At 40.7% G+C, this 16,346-nt stretch overlaps 1 long non-coding RNA gene across 4 annotated transcripts in view; it reads right to left on the bottom strand.

Moving 5' to 3' along the window:
* The window catches only part of LOC129646321 (uncharacterized), a 29,224-nt gene extending 13,662 nt beyond the window's left edge, over window positions 1–15,562 (bottom strand). For 2 of the 4 annotated variants that reach the window (XR_008711855.1, XR_008711854.1), the window contains exons 1-2: window positions 15,424–15,562; window positions 14,745–14,834 (exon numbers count right to left, since the gene is read on the bottom strand). This is a non-coding gene — a long non-coding RNA (uncharacterized LOC129646321). The other 2 variants (XR_008711857.1, XR_008711856.1) reach the window with 1 other exon arrangement.
* Between the last annotated feature and the right edge of the window lie 784 nt (window positions 15,563–16,346).

Below are 16,346 nucleotides of genomic sequence, written 5' to 3'. Positions count from 1 at the left end.
AAATTATTAACAAATTCACATCTTTTCCCCATTATTTATGCTTACAAGCTAGATATAACAAGAAATAATTCTTATTAAACACTGTAAGAGTTTGAAGTTCTACAAGGCCTCCACAGGGTATTTCTGTCAGTATACACTTAATAACTACTGCAGACAAACCTATGCATTTTGGAGCAGGTTAGTTTCTTGTTATATGTGGTGATGATCCTCTCAACAGAAGCAAAATCAGTTAGCAAGGAAATGTTTGATAGATTTAATTGAAATAGTATAAAAAAACTTGGTTCAGTTCTTGTTTTCACTGGGGTTCACTCCTTTCCCCCAGCAAGTAGACAAGGGGGTAGGTTTTGTCACTGATGTTAAAAAAATAGTCTTGATTTCACTTCTTGTCCTACCTGACCTCTCCCCCACCCCTATCTGAAGACTGGAGTCATCAAAATAACACACCACACTACGGGTATCCTTAGGAATAAAAGGCTGGGGACAAGGTCATGATTCATAATAGAAACACTTCCCCATGACCATCATATTGTAAGCTCCAGTTGATCACATTATGTGATGGCAAGTTAAATGTATAACTCATTTGTTTTGGAGGAAACCAATCCTACAACAATGGTACATTTTATGTGTACTCTGTCAGCTAGTGCTACTTTGGTCAAGAGGCCATATACTAAGACCAGATTCAATGAATCTTAGCAATTGATTCTTCTTCTCTTTGGTGATCTATTATTACTGTGAAGGCAGACAGGCTGATACTGGATTTCAGGACTTCAGAAATAGACTGAAAAGTGAAAAAATTCAGTTGTCCTTTGGACATTGTGGTCTGTGACACACCCATCATCATTTGGCTTTTTCCAGTACCATCAGCATGTTCCCCAAGTCATTTGGCTTTTTCCAGTAGCATCAGCATGTTCCCCACATCTCAGGAGGACAGAGTGCCCAGATTGGAACCTCAATTTATCAGTCTTGGGTTTGGGCTCTGTAGACATAGCTCCATACCGTAATTCATAGGAAAAAGAGTGGAAAGCCTTTAACAATTAGGATAACTGCTTGCTAAATTAAATTTCCCTGACTTAGAATATATAAGACTTTATGTGGTTCAAATAAAATTCCCTCTGAATTCTCAAGATCTTATTCATGAATAAGAAGAGTCTTATTAGCTTTAGTGGCTTTTCCAAATTAAAGATTCAGGAAAATAAGACCTGTCCTCAGAGCCTGAGTGCAGTAATTCATTCATTCTTCATTCTCATAAAACTGTGTGTTTATTAGTTTTTAATGGAAGTCAGCTATGAACTACAGTGCTTTTATTGGGAACAGTTTTCCTTACTGGAGTCCATTTTATATTAGAGAGTAGTACTTTATATTGAATAAAGTATGCTTACCATTTGAAAAGCTGTATAATTTAGGCCTTACACAAAGTCAGACTGTCCGTAGCACAAACATACATCCATTCTAAAGTAATGAAATATACCTCTACTAGCGCCTTATACTGAAGTATAAAATAACACAAATGTTTCAGTGTGTAGTCCACAAGCTGAAAACTACATGGGAAACATATGGGAAAAGAACATAGAAAATTGGGGGAAGAACAAGATGATTGTTTGTCCCTAATTCTTAATAGTGAATGTCCTTCCCTTTGGACTTTTCTCTGTTATTGGATAAGAGGAGAGAGCTCCAGGTGAAAATAGCAAGGAATAAGAACAGACAAGGCTAAGATGAAAGCAAGTTTGCCAACCCTCTGCCAGATGGGATATACAATTCATGAGCATCTGAGTTGCCCAAGATATTTTAAAGAGAGACATAAGTTATACATAGAAGATAAACTGGCTGAGTCTCGAACTCAAAAAAATCTCTAAGACCACCTATTGTTAGTTTTTTTTAATGTATGAATACATACATCTCCATTTCTACTTTATAATCTGAGCTAGAGAAAATGTACTGCAGCATTATTATCCAGGCCTCATTACCTCGTGGTTAATTAGCTAACATTTGTAAAGTGCTTTGAAGATGAAAAGCATCATATAAATGCTAAGAATTATTAAATAATATGAGAGGAAAATCATAAAATAGATACATTGTTAACATTAATTTGTATTTTATCTTTTCTTATTATCTGCTCCCTAGCATTTGACATTTGGGGCTGAACTATATATAAAAGGCTGAGGGAGTTGCCACATTTATTATAGTTATGAACAGTAGTATTAACCTAGCTCCAAAGTAATACCTGCCAAAAATGAGTCCTCGGGTGAAAACAAATAAACTGTCCAGAGAGATCAGCACTTATACTGGTTGAACAGTTAACTAGTTAAACGTTTTGTCTCGTCCAGCAATTAAAAGAAAAGCTGTATTCGTTAATTAAGACACAATTAATAAACATCACTGCTTTATTCAAAACAATGCAAAATGTACTAACGAATAGTAAGGTCAGCCAAACAATTTTGGTGTGAAACATATGATTCTACTTTGCACCCACTGGGTAGCTGCAGATCCCGCCTCTGAATAGCTTAGGATGATATATTACGGGTATATTATGTGGTGTTGACTGTTCCCTACTTTTTTGCTGTCATCAAAGCAAGTTAAACTTTTCTTGGAGCTGCATTTCTACTCTCTATCATCGCACCTCCTCCCTCCTCCAATCCTAAATGGACAGAAGGACAGACGGAGGGAAACCAGCCTTAGACAGTCTGGCAGTCTGCCAGGGACTGATCTTGAAGGAAGGAAAAGCTATAGTCAAATAATCTTAAAATATGCTCTATCAGGAACGCTTTCGATAAAACAGGAAATAGATCAAGTACATTCAGAGTATTTGCAAAGTGCTTAATTGGGTAAAGGCAAATTAAACTCTTCTCATCACAGCAATGTCCTTATTGTAAAGCCAACTTCTATAATACTAAAGTTAATCCCAAGTCCTGTTACAGGAAACTCATCCTTATTAAAGTAACATTAAGTGCTCCCTTTTTATTGATCTTCCCCTTCAGCTTAATGATAGAAACTTACTGATGTTTTAATAATAACCTCACAAGCTTTATCTCATCTTACTTTGCCTTGGTACTAAAAGATGCAGTGGAAACTAACTTAGCATAAACATTTTGCAGATGTCTTTAAAGGCCGGGGGAGGTGGAAAAAAAAAAGATTCAGTTGAGCTGCGTGTTAACAAAGATGGCTGAAAAACTAAAAGATAAAAGGGAGGCTCCAGTGTGAACATCAAAGAATTGTTAATGACAAGAAATACCATTAGGGTTAGCATCTCTTTTGTTTCAACCCTCTCACACCTGCAATGTGTGGTGAGCTAAGCCTTTGTTCCAAAATCTGAATTACCTCCATTAGCATTTATAGAAAAATGGTTGCAAAACAACAGAAACATACTTTTGGCTCTCCCCTTTTGCTTGAAAAGTCAGAAATTAGGTGTCTATGCATTCTCTTCTAGTTGTTGGGTATAACTATAGAAGCTCTAGGTGTAAGGTAATGGTGGCAAATAAGCTTCGTTGAAATGTGAGAATAGCTTTGTAACTAAGAAAGAGAGGTAACAGAAGCAACAAGAAGCTCACATAAGCAGCTCAAGCATTAGCAATAGCAAAATCAGAGCGTGAAATTCAGATTAGCCCTCCCCAGGCTGTGAGAGGAAGGGGGTATTGCAAGACTTGGCATGGCTAAAGGTGTAACCTGTTTTATTTGGCCCCTGAAAAATTTTAACAGATGGTGGGACCAGCTGTCTTTTTCAGCCATTTAATAAACTCTTTGGTGGTAACAGTTTGGAAAGTGGGGGTTTTTTGTTTTAGGCCAGAGGAGAAAATAAAGAAATCTGTCCCAAATTGTCTTTGCCAAGTAGTAAATGAAAAGTTAAAGGGGAAAAATCTAATCAACTAGCTTATTGTCATTGTATCTTTTAAGGAATTTGTTCAGAAACAAATTCCTCTCTGCCAAATTAGATGACTAACTACCAGCAAAATGTAGTTTATATCAGTATCTATCTAGGATTGTGTCTTTATCTGGGATTTTAATTTGGGTCTTTAAAAAAGAGCTGCCTGGTTATTGTGTTTAATGCTCATTCACAAATAACACTTAAGGCAACTATCCACAACATTACAAAAAGAAGCAAACTAAACATTTATTAGAAATTAGTGCTCATAAGCAGTAAATACTTTGTCATAATGAATATCCTCCAACTTACGTCATTAGTCTAAAATGGCATAGACTCCTCCTAATCACGTCTTGTAAATAAGAGAGCCCAGCTCCAGACCTTAGGAACGGGAACAATGTTCATGTCATTTTCAGGACAGGACCTAAGAGATTTTCTTTTGTGCCTAAAATATTTTGTAAAATTGGCACTCTTCCCCACTAAATGGCAACTCTCGATTATGGGAGAGTTTATTTACAAAGTGTCTCCCCTGATTGGCCGTAAACACACTCTTTTTGCAAATTTCCATGATTCCTGGATGAGCAACAGTCACTTTCATTTGACAAAGCTTTATTTTGTCCACTGGTTTATCAGAATCCTAGAGTGTTTATGTCAAATAAATTGCAACAATAAAATATAAATTCTTATTAAGTTGGCAGAAATGAGATACACCTTTTTAGATGTCTAAAACAGTATGCAACATTCATTGTATTTTAGTAAATCTCTTTTACTTAGTTTCCTGTTTGCCTCTTTTCGTGACTAATAATAATCACGTGTGGCTTCTAAACAGTTAGCAAGGGGTAAGTGATGGAGAAAGGTACAATGAATAATTCTACCTGGAATAAGTTAGTTCTGTCATCTAGGATAAGTTCACTTATCCAGCTAGTCACCCAAATTAACAGAATACCATTTCTAATTCCCCAATTATCACTCTTTGTGAAATGCCCTAGGTAAATTACGGTTCTTCCTTAGAGGGTACTGTCTCTAGTCTGTAACACCAGATCACCATTCAGGCAATACATTTTTAATGAGCACCTACTATGAGCTGGAGACCCTGAGGTAAACAAGGCAGAAAAGATTCCTGCACTTTTAGAGTTGGTATAACCCCGTAACTTCTTCACTGTATAAAGAGGGAGAGAAATGCTATAAACATAAAGACTTCCACCAACTAAAAAAAATCTATACATATCTAAATGATGCAGATGAGTTTGACAATTAAATGTGGGGGAGAACAAACGTGGCTTCAACTTTCAATGAGAAACCACTAAGGAAGAGAGGGAGAAGCAATTACATGTTTTTCCTAGCAAGCCTTAGCAAAGCCTCTGACTTTTCATTCTGTTATTTCGTTTTCTAATCACTGGTTTCACATGGACATCATAAGGTCCTCACTAAACTACGATCATACAGAAATTATATGCATTGTTCTTATACATCATAGAATATTTTTCTAAATTATTGAGAGTAAACAAGTAGGCAAAACAATTTTAAATGGAACTTTGTGCATGCATGCTCAGTTACTTCAGTGGTGGCCAACTCTTTGTGACCCCGTGGACTGTAGCTCTCCAGGCTCCTCTGTCCATGGGATTCTCCAGGCAAAAATACTGGAGTGGGTTGCCATGCCCTCCTCCAGGGATCTTCCCAACCCAGGGACCAAACACATGTCTTCTGCATTGCAGGTGGGTTCCTCACTTCTGAGCCACCAGGGAAGCCCAAATGGAGCTTTACTTTACAGAAACAGAAGCATTAACACTGCATCTGAAAATTAGGTTGATCTCATAACTGGAAGGTAGATTCTATTATTTAATTACAGTCCCTACCTCCAAAATTTCAATACCTTTATTTCTGTCTTATAAGCCACTTATAGACCTGCCTTATGATCCAGCAATCCCACTGCTGGGCATACACACTGAGGAAACCAGAAGGGAAAGAGACACGAGCACCCCAATGTTCATCGCAGCACTGTTTATAATAGCCAGGACACGGAAGCAACCTAGATGTCCATCAGCAGATGAATGGATAAGAAAGCTGTGGTACATATACACAATGGAGTATTATTCAGCCATTAAAAAGAATACATTTGAATCAGTTCTAATGAGGTGGATGAAACTGGAGCCTATTATACAGAGTGAAGTAAGCCAGAAAGAAAAACACCAATACAGTATACTAACGCATATATATGGAATTTAGAAAGATGGTAACAATAACCCTGTGTACGAGACAGCAAAAGAGACACTGATGTATAGAACAGTCTTATGGACTCTGTGGGAGAGGGAGAGGGTGGGAAGATTTGGGAGAATGGCATTGAAACATGTAAAATATCATGTATGAAATGAGTTGCCAGTCCAGGTTCGATGCACGATACTGGATGCTTGGGGCTGGTGCACTGGGATGACCCAGAGGGATGGAATGGGAAGGGAGGAGGGAGGAGGGTTCAGGATGGGGAACACATGTATACCTGTGGCGGATTATGTAAAGTTTAAAAATAAAATAAAATTTAAAATCTTAAAAAAAAATAAATAAATAAAATCAATTTAAATACTGATACCAATTCACTAGATTTTCCAGAATGTAGAAATATTCCTCGTGAATACAAGAATGAGGAAATTCATGGATTTTAAATGCGCTGGAGAATTCCTCTGTTTCTCTAGAGAGTATTATACTTCTATTTTTCTTTGCTGCTGCTGCTGCTGCTAAGTCGCTTCAGTCGTGTCCGACTCTGTGCGACCCCACAGACGGCAGCCCACCAGGCTCCCCCGTCCCTGGGATTCTCCAGGCAAGACCACCGGAGTGGGTTGCCATTTCCTTCTCCAATGCAGGAAAGTGAAAGTTGAAAGTGAAGTCGCTCAGTCATGGCTGACTCTTAGCGACCCCATGGATTGCAGCCCACCAGGCTCCTCCATCCATGGGATTTTCCAAGCAAGAGTACTGGAATGGGATGCCATTGCCTTCTCCGTATTTTTCTTTGAATAACATCAAATCAACAGGGGACATAGGATTCGTGAACAATGCAGAATCTGGGACTGGTTGCCATTTTAAATGTCTTCGGGTTAACAGAGTTAGGATCCCTATCTGTCATCAAGGGAAGCATCCAGAGGATGCTGCCTTGGCCATGGTCTCTACCTCTCACTGCCGTGGCAGCCCAGCTCACTGCCACCGTTGCCAGGGAGGTCACTGGCAGCGGCTATGGCCCAAGCAGTGACCAGCAGAGAAACCCATGGAAAAGGGAGCAACCCTAGGAATAATCTCCATGACACCCAAGTAGCAGTTCTTGTCATGGACAAAGTCCATATATTTATGCTGCTTCTTTAATGCTCTCCCATAAATAAATGCTCTCTATGACATCATTTTTCTTTCTAAGCAATCTCCTGAAATAGGTAACTGTAAGATTCCTAGCAAAAACAAAAGCAAAATTTTATTCTAATGAAAAGCTAGATATGATGAAATAATAAAGTCCATTTAAAGGTAATAAATAAATATTTACTTATAAACTTCCTTAGAGTTGTCAGGAAATATCATTAATTTCAGAATCCTGCAAATATCCAGGAAACTGTGAAATTTTTAAAACATAGTGCAAGAATTCTGTTTATATTAAGCATTTTCTAAGAAGGTAATTTTTTTTTCCTAAATTGTATAATCAGTAACAGTTAAATTCTTAACATTTAAAGGACTAGTTTACAACATTGCTTTAACTGGTTATACTCCAATACAAAATTTTAAAAAAAATTTTTTAATTTTAATAAAGCACTAGTGTATCAAATTAGTTAACAAATTAGAAGTTCATGCAAAATTAAATTATTTCTAGTTTAATTGCTATATTAATATAATTACAAACACTCAAAAGGGATGGAATACTTGACAAAATAGTTCTGTTTCATTAGTAGCCTTCACAAGATATGTATTAAATATTTGCTGTGTGCCAGACAGAACAGTACACAAAATAGATACTATTCATTTCGTACAAAAGCTAAAAAAAAAAAATAAAAAAATACTGAAGGTGACAGGGAGGGGAAAAAGAAGAAAACAAGGAAAAGGAAAATACAGAAGAAAAAAGATATTAAAGTATGCTATCAAATTTCCAAAAAATAATAGAATTTTACTGGTACCAGATTACACAAAATTTTTAAAAATGAAATAGGCAAGTAAAACATGAAATAAACACAGGTGTATATAAAGTGTGAAAGTGTTAATCACTCAGTCATGTCTGACTCTGCGACCCCATGGACCATAGCCTGACAGGCTCATCTGTCCGTGGAGTTATCTAGGCAAGAATACTGGAGTGGGGTGCCATTTCCTTCTCCAGGGGATCTTTCCAACCCAGGGATCAAACCCAGGTCTCCTGCATTGCAGGCAGATTCTTTACCATTTGAGCCATTATTATGTATTTCTTAAGGATAAAGCTGACGTTTCAAATTACTAGATAAATTATTCAATTAATAGTGCTGGAAAAATTAAACTTTTGGAAAAAATTGAAAAGAAAGTTCTTTGTCAAGAACTGTGACAGTCTCACATTTGTATTCACTTGAAGACTAACAAGTTAGCCTGACATAGTTTCATGGATGTTGTCCAAAGACACAAGAGTGCTGGAGCAGAGACAAAGTACAATAGCAATAGCCAGAAGATCAGCACTTACACTGCTTCCCTGATCCCCAGTTCCTACAGGGCAAAGCAAAGAGGACCAGATGATACTTGTACATATTGTGGGGTATATTCAGAGAGGAACCCCAAACTTAAGGAACTCTATTTTTTTGTAATGGGTTATAATCCTGCTTCACCTCTGCCTTGAATGAGGCATTATCTTTATCGTATTGGACAACCTATTAACCTACCCTCTGCTCTTAAGGGGACACTGTCCATGTTTTCTCAGGCTGATCAGTATGCAAACATCCTTGAAAACATAATTCAGAACAAAGGCAGTCAGTGCCTCTGCTCATAAGATGTGCAGCCACACAAGAGACACATGCAGAATTATCTCCCAACAGTCATTAGTGTTTTATTGAAGGAAAATTCTAGGTAGATTAAAGAAAGAGTTCAATGCAAGGAAAGAAAGAAAGAAACTATAAAATCTAAGAGAAAATACATATGAATGCTTCCATAGTTTTTAGGAAGGGGGGACCTTTCTAAATGTATTATCTAAGGCAACTTAAAGGAAAAAGAACAATGCATTTGACTACATAAAAAGTTAAAGCCTCTTCATATAAAGACACCATTCAGTAAGTTCCACTGCACTGGTAGAATGCGGAGTTATTGTTTAATGGGTGCAGAATTTCAGTTGGGAAGATGACAAAGTTCTGGAGATGAATAGTAGTAATGGTTGCACAACAATATGAATATATTTAATGCCATTAAACTCTTAAAATAGTTAAAATGGTAAATATTTTATATTGTACATAATTTTCAACAAAAATATTTTTAAATATTAAAATTCCAATGCAAGCTAGAATAACATCTGTTGCATATATGATAAAGGCTAATATTCTTACGTTTTTCATTCAACAAATATGTCTTTACTACTATGATGCACTAAGATGTTGTAGTCTTGCTTTCAATATCCACAGCAAGCTCCCATAAACTACTAAGAAAAAAAAAACACCACCCAAAAAAAGAAACGAAGAAAACCATGCACAGGGAGTTTACAAAGAAGATACCTATAGGAAATTGGCACCTATAGGTACAAATTGATACCTATAGGAAAGTGGGTAAGCTCTAGGAATAAAACAGAGATTACAAATAAAGTACCATTTTTACTTTCAGAATGGCAGTTTTTTTCTTCAAGTTCTCAGTGTCAGAATACTATAGGAAATGTGTACTCTCAAGCTCTGCTGATGGAAGTAAACATTAGCATGGACTTACTGGAACCTTAAGAACCTTAAGACAGTTCTTACCCATTACCCCCTGATAGGGATGCAACCTGCGAGAATGGTCTGAGATACATGGGGTCACCACTTATCAGGGGGTAAAATATCCTTGGAAACTCAGCTCAGTTTAATCAGTCTATGTGTGGAGGGTCTGGCTCTGAAGGACTGATAAAATATAACCCAATAGTTTGCAGAATATTTTAGGTCAAGAGCTGTTCCTTCTTGTGAAGCCACAAAAGTCCATGAAACACAGAGGGAAGGCCCCAGCTCCTCCTTTTCCAGCTGCCCAACCCTATACACCTTTGTGCACCTCTGCTGAACTCCTAAGCTTTTAGATAAATTGAAACCTCTATCTACCTAATCTTGCAGAAGACAGACTTATGAAACAGGATACCAATTTTTTTTTTTTTTTGGCCACACCATACAACATGTGGGATCTTAGTGTCCTGACCAGGAATCAAACCCGTGCCCCCTGCATTGGAAGTGCGGGGTCTTAACCACGGGACTGCCAGAGAAGTCCCCCAGTTTATTGTCCATAGGAAAACCTACTATGCAAATTCTGAGAAGGTCAAGTTAAGATGATTGGGGAAGATGAAGTCAAGGGGTTAGAGGAAAGGTAATCAGGTTTCTCACGGTGCTGGCGAGACCCACCTCATTACAACCATGGCAGGCCAAGCTCAGTGCTTGCATAGCCCCAAGCTCCAGTCCAAGCTCACCAATCACAGTCTCTGAGAGTGGGGCCCAGGAGACTGAGCCGAGGTACTCTCTCCAAACAGGGCCCCCATAAGGGAGAGGGTATGGAGTTAAGATGGCCTGGTGCACTAGCGGCATCAGCTATCCTCTCCCACTGGATATGTTTTCCTAGAAGGCAGGAATGCTTGTTTCAGGCCGGCTGAGCACCATCTTAACTTGACAGACAAATGCTTCATTCTTCAAGATTGTCTTCAATATTCATGTCACCATAAACCTCTGACCTTACAACATTGTCTCAGGGCAGGCAAAACACCGATAATTATACTGCTCATCCTGTGTTCACTTTAGTACTCTTGCCTGGAAAATCCCATGGGTGGAGGAGCCTGGTAGGTTGCAGTTCATAGGATCCCGAAGAGTTGGACACGACTGAGCGACTTCACTTTCACTTTTCACTTTCATGCATTGAAGAAGGAAATGGCAACCCACTCCAGTGTTCTTGCCTGGAGAATCCCAGGGATGGAGGAGCCTGGTAGGCTGCCGTCTTTGGGGTCACACAGTCAGACACCACTGAAACGACTTAGCAGCAGCAGCAGCAGCAGCATCCTGTGTTAGTCACACGTTCAAATGCTGGTTCAAGAAGAACCATGGGTTTCATCACAAGTAATTTCTTGATCGTTTGAGAGATTTCCAAAGATTTTCTCATACGTGCTTATGTTATTTAAATTTCAGAGAGAGATCTTTTCTTATTACGTTGCTAATTTTGGCTATACACTCCAGTTGCTGCTGCTGCCGCTACTGCTGCTAAGTCACTTCAGTCGTGTCCGACTCTGTGCGACCCCATAGGCGGCAGCCCACCAGGCTCCCCTGTCCCTGGGATTCTCCAGGCAAGAACACTGGAGTGGGTTGCCATTTCCTTCTCCAATGCATGAAACTGAAAAGTGAAAGAGAAGTCGTTGAGTCGTGTCCGACCCTCAGCGACCCCATGGACTGCAGCTCACCAGGCTCCTCCACTCATGGGATTTTCCAGGCAAGAGTACTGGAGTGGGGTGCCATTGCCTTCTCCGACACTCCAGTTAAGTTCTGAAAAATCTCGGTATATCAATAAAAATCAATACTAAAATTGAACTCCTAAAGGAAAACAAAAACAAGATACTTCAACACTCCTTTCCTTCCTGGCAATCTATTTTCTTTGACTGAAATAAAAACTTCTAAAGAAAAGTTAATGTCCAGGGCACTGCTCTTTTGACTTCATTTCTGACAGCAGAATTCAGAGCCTAAAACTTTGCATTAATTATACTATTCTTTTGATAATAAGAGATGCATCTAGTTCTTTGAAACTCCATGGCCAGATGGAAGTATAATGTCAGTATGACAGTATCTATGAACGTTGTTGGATTGACTGCTCTGGGGACCAGAACTTCAGGTTTCTCTGCAAAGCAGAGTGTAGACAACAGTGAAGGATTCAGCTCTGGCTGCCCATTCTGGGTCAGTGAGCCTCAGCCCTGCCTGCTGGGTCCACCAGCTCTGGACGGAAGGGTAATTCGGTCTCCTCTCGACTTAATCCTCACCTGTCTGCAGAGAACTCAACAAGGTGCCAATTGTAAGGACGGTTCTGGGTTTCAAACACCTGTCCACTGAGAACTGGACTTACAGCTCCAACTCCTTCCATGCAGCCACAAGACAGACATCAGATGGCAGCAACTTCTGGCCCCTCCTGAGCAGATCGGGTCCACAGTGTCCAATGGCTCCCTGCTACAGCTTGGCTATTTTCCGGATACTTATCAGAATGTGGAATTTTGAATGTCGACTTAAATAGCAAAAATCTTTTTCATAAAGCCTTGCCAGAATCACAGGCAACATGGCTTCAGTTTCCTTTCATTGGATTCTCACAATAATCCTTTATTCTCATTGTATTTATTTATATATATTTAAATTTTTCATTAACAGTAAGTTGTGCATTTTTCTGAGCCCTTCACATTTATGAACTGTTTTAGTCACTATAACTCTAGAAAGCAGATGCTATTATTATCCCCCTGGTACAGATGAGAAAAATGAGGCACAGGGAGGTTAAGTAAAGTGTCCGTGGTCACAGAGCAGTAAGTGGTAGAGCTGGATTCACACCCAGGCAGTCTGGCTCCAGGCCTAAGGTATAATTCCAGATAAGCTCAGGCACTAGAGGTTACTTGATTTACTCCAAGTCACGTAGCTTGAACTTGCCTCTTCTAACGTTAAGTCCCAGTTTGTCCTTCTCTTGCTGCTCTGACAGCCTTCATGATCATGATACTGGTGTTGGAGCCCTGTCTGCGTCCTCCCAGCCTGGCATGTTCATTCCCAGGGCTCACTCAGTGACCGTCACAGCCTTGACACTCCCAGCACAAGTGTCAGTGACTGACTAGAGACTCTGCCCAGGCTGCCCTTACCTTGACCACCCAGAATAAGCAGGGGAGCAGGACCTTCTCAGAGAGTAAACTGGGGGCTCAGTCCTTTCCTGCCACATGCCGTAACAGGACCCTTGGTTCATTTATTTGTTCTTTCATTCCACATACATTGAATGGCAACCTACTGACAAGCACCATGTCAGGCACTGGAGATTCATTGGTAGGCAGGACATGTGCCAGGGAGCCACCAAGGAGCCCATGGTGTACATACAGTGGAGGCAATTCCAGTGTCCAACAGGAAGTGTCATAAAAAAGCGAATGCGTTGCAGAGCTCGGCAAGGGGCAGACCTGGGAAGGCTCTCAGGAGGAAGCACCCTCTCTCACGTTAGCTCTCAGCAGTCCACAGCAAGATATCACTACAAAGTTCACTAAGGCTTGTGCATAGGACCTGAGGGGAGGTGTTCAAAAGGCCCTTGAGGAGTTTTAAGCCAGGAACTGACATGACCTAAATTCAGTTCCCAGCAGAATAATTGTGTGCTAGCATGCACTGAGCTATTTATGTGTGCTCTACATGAATTATATTTATCATCAACTTGGGCTGTTTTAACAGAATACCATAGGCTGAGGAGGTTAAACAACAGAAATTCATTTTTCACAGCTCTGTAGGAGGGCTGGGCAAGTCAAAGATCATGGCACTGACCAATTCTGTTCCTGGTAAGAGCACTCTTCCTGGTTTACAGAGGGACCCTGTCCTGCTGCATCCTCATGAGGCTGGGGGAGGTGCGGGGCAAGTTCTCTGGTCTCTTCCTATAGCAGAGACCATCATGGGGCTCCACCCTCACAACCTCATCTAAACCTAATTGTCTCCTAAAGGTCCACTTCCAGGTAGCACCACGTGGAGAATTAGGGCTTCAAAGTATGAACTTGGGGTTACTCAACATGCAGTCCAGAACAATATTCACTGCATGCTCACCCTAGAACTACAAAGTTGGTTTTACTGTCCCATTTTATAGGTGAGCTACTGAGGCATAAAGTGGTGAAGCCAGGATTTGAGCCCAGGCAGTCTGACTGCAGCACCTGTGCTCTTGTTTCTCCTCTACACCCCATACCGCACAGCGCAACGTCACACAGAGTATCTTGCAAATGTTTGAGACACGTGGTAGCTACTTCTTCAGTTTTCCTTGGTCCAAGAGTTCTTAGCCCTGCTTCCCACTGGAATGACCTGAAGTTTCACAAAAATGTATCCCAAAGAAATAAAAACGTATATCCTCCAAAACCCTGTACATGAATGTTTATAGAAGCCTTGTTTGTGATAATCAAAAATGGAAAATAATCAAGAAGTGAGTGGGTAAACCGTGTCACAGCCATACAATGCAACAGTGCTCAGCAGGAAAAAGGAACACACTATTGATACATGCCGCCTCTCGAATGGCTCCCACTCAAAGGCATTACGTCAAGTAAAAAGCCCATCTCAGAAGGTTACATACTGTATGATTCCATTTATATAACATTCTCAGAAAGACACAGTTAGGTGAAGAACATATAAGTGATTCCCAGGGTTGGCTGGCGAGGGGCAGCAGCTAGGTGTGGCTATGAAGGGTAGCAGGAAGGAGGCCTGCGGAGCTGAAATGGTTCTGTATCGTGAGTGCTGTTGGGGTCACACTAATCTACACGTGATCAAATGACATAGAACTACTCATACACATTGGACTGGTGTCCGTTTTCTGGTCTTATGTGTTATACTTAGGTAATAGCTGGATGAAGGGGCATGTTCTGCACTGTTTTGGCAATGTCTTATGAAGCTGTAATTATTTTTAAATAAAACATTTCTTTAAAATCCCAATGCCTGAGCCTCACAGATTCTGATTTAGTGTGTCTGGGTGCAGCCTGAGTGTCATGAAAATTTTCCTAAATGATTCTCACCTGTAGCCAGAGTTGAGCACCTTTGAGCCAGTACCTAGAATCCTATGGTTGCAGGCCCTCTTTGAGTTGAGCTGTTATCTTCAAGAGGCCCTAAATGAACATAAGAGAAAGTTTATGAGATGCTCTAGCTGTCACCTGGCAGAGGACGTGTCCCCGAAAGGCAGGACAACAGACAGATCCTCATTAATTATGACGGGAGGGAGGGATGTCCTAAAGCAGTGGGGAATTAGATGATCTGAAGCTCTTGGAGGTTTCGAAAACTTTCAGTGGAAACCTGAGCTGCCAGCTGCCAAGTATAAGTGCTTGATTTCATTAAATTCCCAATTTGCTCACTTGGCTAAGCTCCTTGGGGATGTTGCCTCTGCAAGGCTTAACCCAGGTGCTCACAGATGGATCCTGAGTCCTGCCTTAAGACTTTCCTCCCCTTCTGGAGGCCCCAGTTCCCAGGTACAGTTTCAAGTCCCTGTCTATTTAATCTTTTTCCCACCGCCTCATAGGAAGGCTCACTGAGTCCCAGATGGCCCACACTGACTTACCAGGTGATGAGCTGTCTCTGGGACGGATCTCACACAGAAAGGTGCCAAGTGTGTTTCCACCACCCTGAAACCCGGTGTACGTTAAGCTTTTCCAAGGGGTTACTAAATTGGTATTGATTAAGTGCAGGAAATGAAGCACTTACACTTGGCAGCTGGCAGCTCGGGTTTCCACTGAAAGTCTCCAAAACTTCCAAAGAATTTCAGATCAAGAAAGGAAGTGGATATGGGGCATCTGAAGCTCCCTGGTTTCCCTGGAACTCCTATCAAGATGGGAGCCACGTGTGCCCCCACATTAACGCAGTGGCCACCCACGGAGCCTTCTGAGCAGCTATGGGAGCGGGCCCTGGAACGCATTTTCTGGTAGCTGCATCTGGGTAAGTGGCAGACTTCCTGGCTGCCTCTTTTTCTTTTTTACAGCCTCTTGGCTGTCTGTGCACAGAGATGTTCTGGCAGCTGGGGACCCGCCGTGAGGCGGATTTGAGGTCGGAGTCCTGATGAGCGGCTTTGTTCTCTTAAACACTATTGTCATCCGACTCACCTATTACTGTGAATAATTTGCTAACTTTGGCTGTAAAAACAAGTTCTTAGACAATCTCCTGTAATGTGTCTTTTTATGTCGATCAGGGGAGTATTTTCCTGCCTTCTCTTTGTTTGATATGGAAATGAGCCTGGTAGCTTTCTAGCCAGCCAGGATTCGGAGCCTGGGAGAGAAAGAAAATTGTGTCCACCGTGAAGGTGGCTTCTGCTGTCTTGTACAAGTCTTTGAAGAATTAGTTTTTGGAAAACAAAGACTCTCAGAATAAATGAACATCCAATTAGAGTTCCCAGGGTGTGCACCAAAGCGTTCTGGGTATGTAGAAAACATAGATATTATGGAACATGTTGCCTGATCCGTTATTTATGAATCACCTGGGGAAAAGCTTCCTTGTGAAAGGAATTAACTGGGTTGAAAAAGTAAAATCTTCATAAATCCTGTGAACCTCTGGGTCCATACTCATTGTTCTAGTCAAGGCAGACCTGCTTCCAAATACCCAGGCCCATAACAACTGCAGGCATTTGAGGCTGA

This window comes from Bubalus kerabau, chromosome 3 (genome assembly GCF_029407905.1).
Source record: "Bubalus kerabau isolate K-KA32 ecotype Philippines breed swamp buffalo chromosome 3, PCC_UOA_SB_1v2, whole genome shotgun sequence".
NCBI lineage: Eukaryota > Metazoa > Chordata > Mammalia > Artiodactyla > Bovidae > Bubalus > Bubalus kerabau.
This window is presented reverse-complemented; position numbering and strand designations above follow the sequence as displayed.